This window comes from Mirounga leonina, unplaced genomic scaffold (assembly GCF_011800145.1).
Source record: "Mirounga leonina isolate KUSES-001 unplaced genomic scaffold, KU_Mleo_1.0 Mir_200, whole genome shotgun sequence".
In the NCBI taxonomy this organism is placed as follows: Eukaryota; Metazoa; Chordata; class Mammalia; order Carnivora; family Phocidae; genus Mirounga; species Mirounga leonina.
Window position 1 is genome coordinate 26527368 of NW_023270503.1, and position 10433 is coordinate 26537800.

At 41.6% G+C, this 10433-nt stretch overlaps 1 pseudogene; it reads left to right on the forward strand.

Annotated features, from left to right (window-relative positions):
• Positions 1-596: 596 nt before the first annotated feature.
• Positions 597-1015, forward strand: LOC118025148 (annotated as a pseudogene).
• The last annotated feature ends 9418 nt before the right edge of the window (positions 1016-10433 follow it).

Sequence of the window (10433 nt, forward strand, 5' to 3'; positions counted from 1 at the left end):
AGGGCACGTATTGCATGGAGTCCTGGTGTTATACGAAAACAATGAATCAGGGAGCACTACATCAAAAAATAATGATGTACTGTATGGTGCCTAACATATAAAAAAAGAAAAAAAATAAAATTTAAAAAAATGTTTTGAATTCATCACTTTTGTTTCATTTACCATCAGAAGTATATTCTAAAATAGGTAGTCCCAAAGAAAAAAAGTAGGTGGTGACAATGGTTCTGACTTCTCCAAATTAACTTGAATTGTCAGGTAACCAGAGGATGTATTCTATCTTGAAAATGATGACTCATAGTTAAATTATGCTATTATTGTCCATTGCCTCTTCCATTTCTAGAAATAAGTTCCTAAGAGTTATCTATTAACTAGGAGAATAATCCCATTATTTACATTCAGAAGTTCATAATCTTTAAGGAACTCTTCCTCCTTGGGCAATTTTCCATGGATCTAGAAAATCATAAATAACACCAGGAAAATTCTGATCATTGGTTCCATATTTCAGAACTAGTGTATGAAAGGCCTAATAAAGATGATGATTTCAGATCTTAAAAATTTGACTCTCCACAGAAAACCAACTCCTTACACCTGAGACCATGAGTCACTCTTGTTGTTCTACTTGCTACCAGCCTATGCCTGCTGCCAGACCACCAGCTGTGGGACGGGTGGCTGTGGAAGAAACTGCTACAGGTCCAGCTACTGCCAGCCTCACTGCCCCCAACATGCAATCAAACTACCTGCTGCAGGTCCACCTGCTCCCAGCTCAGCTGCTGTGAGTCCAGTGTCTATGGACAAATGTACTATGAGTCCAGCTCTTGCCAGCCAGCTTGCTAGGCACCTGTATACTATAGGAGAACCCTACCTGCTGTTGCCTGCCTGGATGCCTAGCCCAGGACTGTGGATCCAGCTGCTGCCATCCTTGCTGCCTCCCACCTGCTACAACACTGCCTGCTGTAGGACCACCTGCTGCCATCTTTGCTATGTGTCCAGCTGCTGCCAGCATTCCTACTGCTGATTGCCTCACCAAGAACCACCATCTGCACAAAGCACTGATTTGCCGTTTGGGAAACAAACACACTGCCTAACATTGCTGAAAGCCAGCACGCGATCGCCAACATTTCTGCCACTCATCTGCCTGTTGACAAGCTTGTGAGTAAGCTTTATGAAGTGTGGACCACTTATCCCTTCTTCCTTCATCTTATGAATTATTATTCTCTTCTTTCTTCTTCTTATGGATTACGTGTCACCTTCATGCATCCTGATTTGGAGTCATGATCTTTGCCTTGATACCACAGTCAAGATCTTCAGCCTCTCCCTATCAGTAACTTAGAGAAACAAATCCTCATGCCTCAGCACAGGTGTCTGCCATGACCAAAAGTCTGGGCATCATGTTTCCTTTGTGCGTGTCCTCAGTCCTTGTATCCTGTTTTCTCCCTTGCATGATCCCTTGGAAGCCTTCCCTCCAGGGCAGGGGGATCTCACCTCTATTTCTTAATAAACCCTGTACCGTTCTGCATCCCATATGGTGTTCGTGCCCTTGATGGCATTCGCGACGTAACGATGTATATACACAGGTCACATACCACGTGCATTATCCATTTGGAGCCTCACACACTCCCCCACCAATTCACAGTTCCATTTGCAGATGAGGAAATCTTGGGATGTCCTGTCATAGAGCTGACAGGGACACACTCGGATGCCAGGCCGCGTCTCCTGCCCTTGCTGAAGGGCACTCCCATTCCCATCTGCAGGCAAATTAGGCACCGCCCTGGGCCTGAGCACCAGCAGGATGTTTGTTTGAGTGTCTTCGTGGACTGTGGAAGTCTTGTTCTCCTATAGGTGCTGGTGATATGTGAGACAAAGTGGTAGACATCCATGTCCTACCACTCAGTGACCCGCAGCCCCATGGGAGGGCTGCGGGCCCTGCCCTTTAGAGCTCTTGGGAACACAGGGACCCTTTCATGGCTTTGGGTGCCATCCAGCCCGTCATGCACTCCTCTGCCTCAGAGATAGGTGAGCCTGCCGTGGCCTCATGACTGAGGGCCGTGCCTGCACATGCACATCTTGTGGGGCCATGGAAGTCCCCTTCAGGTTGGGCCTCCTGGTCCTTAGGACCCATTGACAGAGTAGAGAGGTATGAGGCAGTTTTCTGCCAAACACATCAGGCCCCCCAACTGGAAGGTGATTTGGCATCGTGATCCACATGTTCCCAAGAAAAGTAAGGATGGGCGATGTCAGGGACCAAGAGCCCGTGCAGTGGGCATGTAGGATGACTTGGAGTAATCCATGGCTCTGAACCATCTAAGGGAACCAAACAACATCCAGCATTTGGGGAAGGAACTGTGAAGCATTCCAGGGAAATAAAGATGCGTGTTCTGTGGTTGGGGGAGGTGAGATGAATGTGATGACGAAGAAAGAGAAAAGAGTGTGGGCATTCATAGGAGTCATGATAGACACAAGGCTGGTGCACTCAGGGATGTGAGGCTTGATTTAGGCTCTGAGAAGAAGAGCCAACTTAGGCCCTGAGTCACCTCCCGGGAGCAGTGGAGGGACCTCTGATGATCTAGGAAGGCTCCAGTCCAGGGCATGCACCAACATTGGAAACTAGCTATCCAGGAGGCTCTGGACAGGCTGCCAAGACCAATCTTGCCTCTTGCTGGTCCTTAAGAGCTGGGTGTTTCAGTGACAGGATGAAAAATTGACATGACTTGTATTTCCTACTATTTGCTGGTGTTGACTAAATGCTTCATGTACATTTTCTTTAATTCTTGAAGGAATTTTTTTCTTTCAAGTTTTTATTTAAATTCAAGTTAGTTAGGCATGTATTGAATGCAGCACTGAGTGTTATATGCAAACAATGAATCATGAAACACTACATCAAAAACTAATGTAATGTATGGTGATTAACATAACATAATAAAATTTAAAAAATTCAAGTTAGTTTACATATAGTGTAGCATTAATTTCATGGGGAGAACCCTGTGATTCATCAGTTGCATATAACACCCAGTGCTCATTACCCAAGTGCCCTCCTTAATGCCCATTACTCAATTACTCCATTCTACCATTCACCTCTCCTCCACCAAACCTCAGTTTGTTCCCTGTATTTAAGAGTCTCTTATGGTTTGGCTTCCTCTCTTTGTTTATCTTATTTTATTTTTCATTCCCTCCCCTTATGTTCATCTCCTTTATTTCTTAAATTCCGCATATGAGTGAAATCATGGTATTTGTCTTTCTCTGACTTATTTCATTTAACATAATAAACTCTAGTTCTATTCACATCATTGCAAATGGGAAGACTTAATTCTTTTTTTTTTTTAAAGATTTTATTTATTTGACAGAGAGAGATACAGCGAGAGAGGGAACACAAGCAGGGGGAGTGGGAGAGGGAGAAGCAGGCTTCCCACTGAGCGGGGAGCCTGATGCAGGGCTCAATCCCAGGACCCTGGGATCATGACCTGAGCCGAAGGCAGACGCTTAACGACTGAGCCACCCAGGCGCCCCGATTTAATTCTTTTTGGTGGCTCAGTAATATTCCATTATATATATATATATACATACAACATCTTCTTTATCCATTCATCATTTGATGGGCATTTGGGCTTTTTCCATATTTGGCTATTGTGGATTGTGCTGCTGTAAACATTTGGGTGTATGATACTCTTCAAATCACTATTTTGTATCATTTGGATAAATATCTAGTAGTGCATTGCTAGGTTGTAGGGTAGCTCTATTTTTAACTTTTTGAGGAACCTCCATACTGTTTCCTAGAGTGGTTGTGTTCCCACCAACAGTATAAGAGGATTTCCCTTTTTTGCATCCTCACTAACATTTGTTCTTTCCTGACTTGATAATTTTAGCCATTCTGACAGGTGTGAGGTGGTATCTCATTGTGGTTTTGTTTTGTATTTCCCTGATGCCAAGTGATGTTGAGCATGTCTTCATATTCCTATTGGCCATTTGTATGTCTTCTTTGGCGAAATGTCTGTTCATGCCTTCTGCCATTTCCTGACTGGCTTATTTGTTTTTTGAGTGTTGAGTTTGAGAACTTCCTTACAGATTTTGGATACTAACCTTTATCCAATATGTCATTTGCAAATATCTTCTCCCATTCCACAGGTTGCCTTTTAGTTTTGTTGACTGTTTCCTTTGCTGTGCAGAAGCTCTGTATCTTGATGAAGTCCCAATAGGTAATTTTTGCTTTTGTTTCCTTTGTCTCTGGAGATGCCAAGTAAGAAGTTGCTGTGTCCTTGGGGCCCTGGGGTGGCTCAGTTGGTTAAGTGTCTGCCTTCGGCTCAGGTCATGATCCCAGAATCCTGGGATTGAGCCCTGCATTGGGCTCCCTCCTCAGTGGAGAGCCTGTTTCTCCCTCTGCCCCTCACCCTGCTTGTGATCTCTCTCTCTCTCTCTCAAATAAATAAATAAAATATTTTTAAAAATTTGCTGTGTCTGAGGTCAAAGAGGTTGCTGCTCTAGGATTTTGATGGATTCCTGTCTGACATTTAGGTCCCTCATCCATTTTGAGTTTATTTTTGTGTATGGTTTAAGAAAGTGGTCCAGTTTCATTTTTCTGCTGTTGCTGTCCAATTTTCCCAACACCGTTTGTTAAAGAGACTTTTTTCCGTTGTATATTTTTTCCTGCTTTGTTGAAGATTAGTTGTGACCATAGAGTTGAGGGTCCACTTCTGTGTTCTCTGTTCTGTTCCATTTATCTATGTGTCTGTTTTTGTGTCGGTATCATACTGTCTTGATGATTACAGCTTTGTAATAGAGCTTGAAGTCCGGAATTGTGATGGCTCCCGCTTTGCTTTGCCTTGCTTTTTCAACATTACTTTGGCTATTCGGGGTGTTTTCTTATTCCATAGAAATTTTAGAATTGTTTGTTCTATCTCTGTGTTATTTTTATAGGGATTGCATTGAATATATAGATTGCTTTGGGAAATGTAGACATTTTAACAATATTTGTTCTTCCAGTGCATGAGCATGGAATGTTTTTCGATTTATTTGTGTCTTCCTCAGTTTCATTCATAACTGTTGTATAGTTTTCAGAGTACAGATCTTTCACCTCTTTGGTTAGGTTTATTCCTAGGTATCTTATAGTTTTTGGTGCAATTGTAAATGGGATAGATTCCTTGATTTCTGCTGTTGCCGCGTCATTATTGGTGTGTAGACATGCAGCAGACTTCTGTGCATTGATTTTATATCCTGCGACTTTGCTGAATTCCTCTTTCTGTTCTAGCACTTTTTGGTGGAGTCTTTTGGGTTTTCTACATAGAGTATCATGTTGTCTGTGAAGAGTGGAAGTTTGACTTCTTACTTGCCAGTTTGGATGCCTTTTATTTCTTTTTGTTGTCTGATTGCTGAGGCTAGGACTTCTAGTGCTATGTCAAACAACAGTGGTGAGAGTGGACTTCCCCTCTTGTTCTTGACCTTAGGGTGAAAAGCTTTCAGTTTTTCCCCATTGAGGATGATATTAGCTGTGGGTCTTTCATATATGGCCTTTATGATTATGGGGTATATTCTTTCTCTCCCTACTTTCTTGAGGGTTTTAATCAAGAAAGGATGCTGTATTTTGTCAAATGCTTTTTCTGCATCTGTTGAGAGGATCATATGGTTCTTTTCTTTTATTAATGTGGTGTATCACATTGATTGATTTGCAGATATTGAACCAACCCTGCAGCCTAGGAATAAATTCCACTTAGTTGTGGTGAATAATTCTTTTAATGTACTGTTGGATTTGATTAGCTAGAATCTTATTGAGAATTTTTGCATCCATGTTGACCAGCGATACTGGTCTGTAATTCTCCTTTTTGGTGAGGACTTTGATTTTGGAATCAAGGTAATCCTGGCCTCATAGAATGATTTGGAAGTTTTCCTTCCATTTCTGTTTTTTGGAACAGTTTGAGAAGAATAGCTCTTAACTATTCTTTGAATGTTTGGTAGAATTCCCCTGGGAAGCCATCTGGCCCTGGACTCTTATTTGTTGGGAGATTTTTGATTACTGATTCAATTACTTTGCTGGTTATGGGTCTGTTCAGATTTTCTGTTTGTCCCTGCTTCAGTTTGGGTAGTTTATGTGTTTCTGGGAATTTATCCATTTCTTCCAGATTGCCTAATTTTTTGGCATATAATTGCTCATAATATTCTCTTTAAATGGTTTTTATTTCTTTGGTGTTGGTTATGATCTCTCCTCTTTCATTCATGATTTCATTTATTTGGGTACTTTTTCTTTTCTTTTTGATAAGTCTGGCTAGGGGTTTACCAATTTTGTTAATTCTTTCAAAGAACCAGCTCCTGGTTTCGTTGATCTGTTCTACTGTTTTATTTTTAATTTCTGTATCATTTATTTCTGCTTTAATCTTTATTATTTTCCTTCTCCTGCTGGACTTAGGCCTTATTTGCTGTTCTTTTTCCAGCTTACTTAGGTATAAGGTTAGGTTGTGTATTTGAGACTTTTCTTGCTTCTTGAGGAAGGCCTTTATCTCTATATACTTCCCTCTTAGGACCACCTTTGCTACATCCCAAAGATTTTGGACTATTTTGTTTTTATTTTCATTTACTTCCATGTATTTTTTAAATTCTTCTTTAATTTCCTGGTTAAACCATTCATTCTTTAGTAGGATGTACTTTAACCTCCATGTATTTGTGGTCTTTCCAAATTTTTCTTGTGGTTGACTTCAAGTTTCATAGCACTGTGGTCTGAAAACATGCATGGTATGATCTCAATCTTTTTATACCGGTTGAGGCCTGATTTATGACCCAGTATGTCATCTATTCTGGAGAATGTTCCATGTGCACTTGAAAAGAATGTGTATTCTGCTTCTTTTGGATGAAAGGCTCTGAATATATCTGTGAAGTCCATCTGGTCCAGTGTGTCATTCAAAGCCCTTGTTTCCTTGTTGATCTTCTGCTTAGATGATCTGTCCATTGCTGTGAGTGAGGTGTTAAAGTCCCCCACTATTATTGTATTATTATCAATGAATTTCTTTAAGTTTGTTATTAATTGATTTATATATTTGGCTGCTCCCAAGTTAGGGGCATTAATATTTACAATTGTTAGATCTTCTTGTTGGATAGACTCCTTTATTATGATATAGTGCCTTCTTCATCTCCTATTACAGTCTTTGGTTTAAAATCTAGCATGTCTAATATAAGTATGGCTACTCCAGCTTTCTTTTGATGTCCATTAACATGACAAATGGTCCTCCAACCCCTCACTTTCAATCTGGAGGTGTCTTTGGGTCTAAAATGAATCTCTTGTAAGCATATTGATGGGTCTTATTTTTTTTTTACCCATTCTGATACCCTTTGTCTTTTGATTGGAGCATTTAGTCCATTTACATTCAGAGTCATTATTGAAAGATACGAATTTAATGCCATTGTATTACCTGTAAAGTCGCTGTTCCTGTAGATTGTGTTCCTTTCTGTTCTGTGTTTCTTTTGGTCTCTCTTTCCCACTCAAAGGGTTCACTTTATTTCTTGCAGAGCTGGTTTAGTGTTCATGAACTCCTATAGTTTTTGCTTGTCTTAGAAACTCTTTCTCTCTCCTATTCTGAATAACAGCCTTGCTAGATAAAGTATTCTTGGCTGCATATTTTTCCCATGTAGCACTTTGAATATTTCCATCCACTCCTTTCTGGCCTGCCAGGTCTCTGTAGACAGGTCAGCTGCTAACCTTGTGTAGTCTACCCTTGTAAGTTAAGGACCTTTTGTCCCTAGTGGCTTTCAGAATTCTCTCTTTATCTTTGTATTTTGCAAGTTTTGCTATGATATGTCATGATGTTGACCTGCTTTTGTTGATTTTGAGGGGAGTTTTCTGTGCCTCTTGGACTTGAATGCCTGTTTTCTTAACCAGATTAGGGAAGTTCTCAGCTATAATTTGTTCAAATACACCTTCTACCCCTTTTTCCTGCTCTTCCTCTGGGACTCTTACAGATATTATTTTGCTTTATGGAATCACTGAGTTCCCAAAGTCTACCTTTATGGTCTAATAGTTTTCTTTCCCTCTTCTTTTTAGCTTCATTATTTTCCATAATTTTATCTTCTATATCACCTATTCTCTCCTCTGCTTCTTCAGTCCTCGTGATTATATCCATTGGTATTGCATCTCAGTTATAGCATTTTTTAATTTCAGCTTGATTAGTTTTTAGGTCCTTTATCTCTGCAGCAAGGATTTCTCTGGTGTCTTCTATACTTTTTTCACACCCATCTAGTAGTCTAATGACTGTTGTTCTAAATTCTTTTTCAGATATATTGCTTATATGTGTTTTGAGCAAGTCCTTGGCTATGATTTCTTCTTGAACTTTCTTTTGGGGAGAGTTCCTCTGTCTTGTCATTTAGGCTAAGTTTCTGTCTTTTGCATGTTATGAAAGCTTGTTATGTTTTCTGCACCTGAGAGTAATGTTATATTAAAAAGTGGTCATACACTATCCACAGCCTGGCACTTCAGGGAATGTTTTTGATATATACTGTGTGTACTCTGCTGTTGCATTTTGGCGCTCTTTCCCACTGGTCGGTCCTCTGCAGAGTTCCTCCTTGCTTGCAGTGGGAAGTGTTTGGATTTTTAACTAGGTGTGCTTTGATTTGTTTGTTAAAATAAGCATGGAAAAAAATAAAGGAAAAAAAAAAGCCTGATCCCAAAAAAAAGAAGAGAAAAGGAAATGAAAAAACAAACTAATAAACAAAAAATTATAAGCATGATTCCAAACGAAAAAAAAAAAAAAGAGCAAGAAAAAAAATACAGCCTGGTTCTATTACCACCAGAACTGAAGATGATGCTTTGAAGCACTGTATGATCAGTAGACTTGGTGCATATGGGGTGCTTCCTGTGCTGGTCTTCTGGGGGAGAGGCCCACTATAATTGCTCAGAGTCAGTCCTGCCCCAGTGAAAATGAACTTGCCAGGCAAGTGGGAGAGTCAGTGATGGGGGGAGAGATAGGGTTTGATGTAAGCAGCTCCTACCTCCACTGGGGGCCACGGTAGTGTTCTCTGAAGTCTGACCATGTAGGTAGTGAGGGGAATATGGTGCCACTCCACTCTGTCATCCTTGGGCAGGGGATCTCGCAGTAAACCAAGGGCTGTCAGCGTGCCTGGTGCCACAGCTCTCCTGCATTTTATCTTTGGTGCATGGCTGGGATTCAGAACTCCAAATCTTGAATGATCCTGCACTGCACCGATCCACTCTTTCCTCTGGAGTAGAGCCTCCCCATCGTGCTGTGTCTAGTGTCCTTTGTCCAAGAAAACAGTCCCATTCCTGTGCAGTGTGCCAAATCTATGGTATAGCACCTAGAAAAGCATCACCAGGTTATCTGCCCTCTGCACAGGTCTCTGTCCCCTACTGATGAAAGGCCATTAGCTGGCACCTGCAGGGTCTTTTATCCTTAGAGAGGCAATATACCCTCTTCCAAGTGTACTACAGGAAGGGGAGCATTCTTTCCCAGTGGAACCCAGGAGATCCCTACACCAATTTATGCCTTCTCTGGCTAGGCATTCCTTCTCCCCAGGAGCGCGTGCCAAAGCTCCCACTTCGTGCACTTCCAAAACCTCAGAGTTTGAGCTCTGCACACTGTTTGCAAAACACCTGTGATACTTGGTTCCCCTTGCTCCCCCAATCCGTGGTCCACAGAGGTTTTCTTCTTTTTTCTTTTTTTAAAAGATTTTATTTATTTATTTGAGAGAGAGTGGACATGAGTGGGGCACAGGAAGGGGGAAATGGAGAAGGACAAGCAGACTCCCCACTGAGCCCCCACTGAGGGAGCCCAATGTGGGGCTCAGTCCCAGGATCCAGAGAGTATGACCTGAGCTGAAGTCAGAGGCTTAACCGACTGAGCCGCCCCACTTCCCGAGAGAGGTTTTCTTGTGCAAACCCATTGCTGGACTCTTTCAACCCCTCTCTCTTTCTCTCCCCTTTCTCTCCCCATAGACAGGGCTCCCTGCCCTCCATGGCATGATAGTTTTTCTCTTCCCCAATTCACTTCCACACACCTAACACCTGTAATGCTGTCTCCCTTCAACCATGGAGATCCTTCTTCCAATTTATGTCCTGGGTATTCCAAGGGATCAGACCTCAAGAGAGCTATGTTTGAGGGGCCAGGAAAGCACGACTTCTCTGCCATTTAACTCTTCACTCCTAATTCTTGAAGTAATTTCAACATAGGTATCAAGGTTCCCATTGTAGGGATGAGGAAATCAAGACTGAGATGGGTAAAGACATGTCGGAGTTTGGTATCTCCCAGAAGCTACTCTGAAGAACAGCATCCAGGCATGTTGTTTCTTTGGGGAAGGCCAATCCCACTGGTTGGAGTGGGGGAAAGTGACACAGGGAAGAAGCACTGTGAGTCCAGCATCCCAGCTTGCTAATGAAGTTTAAACCTGAGAGATATATCTGAAATGATGTAACACACTCATTGGGCTTCTCCTAATTCAGCAACAAG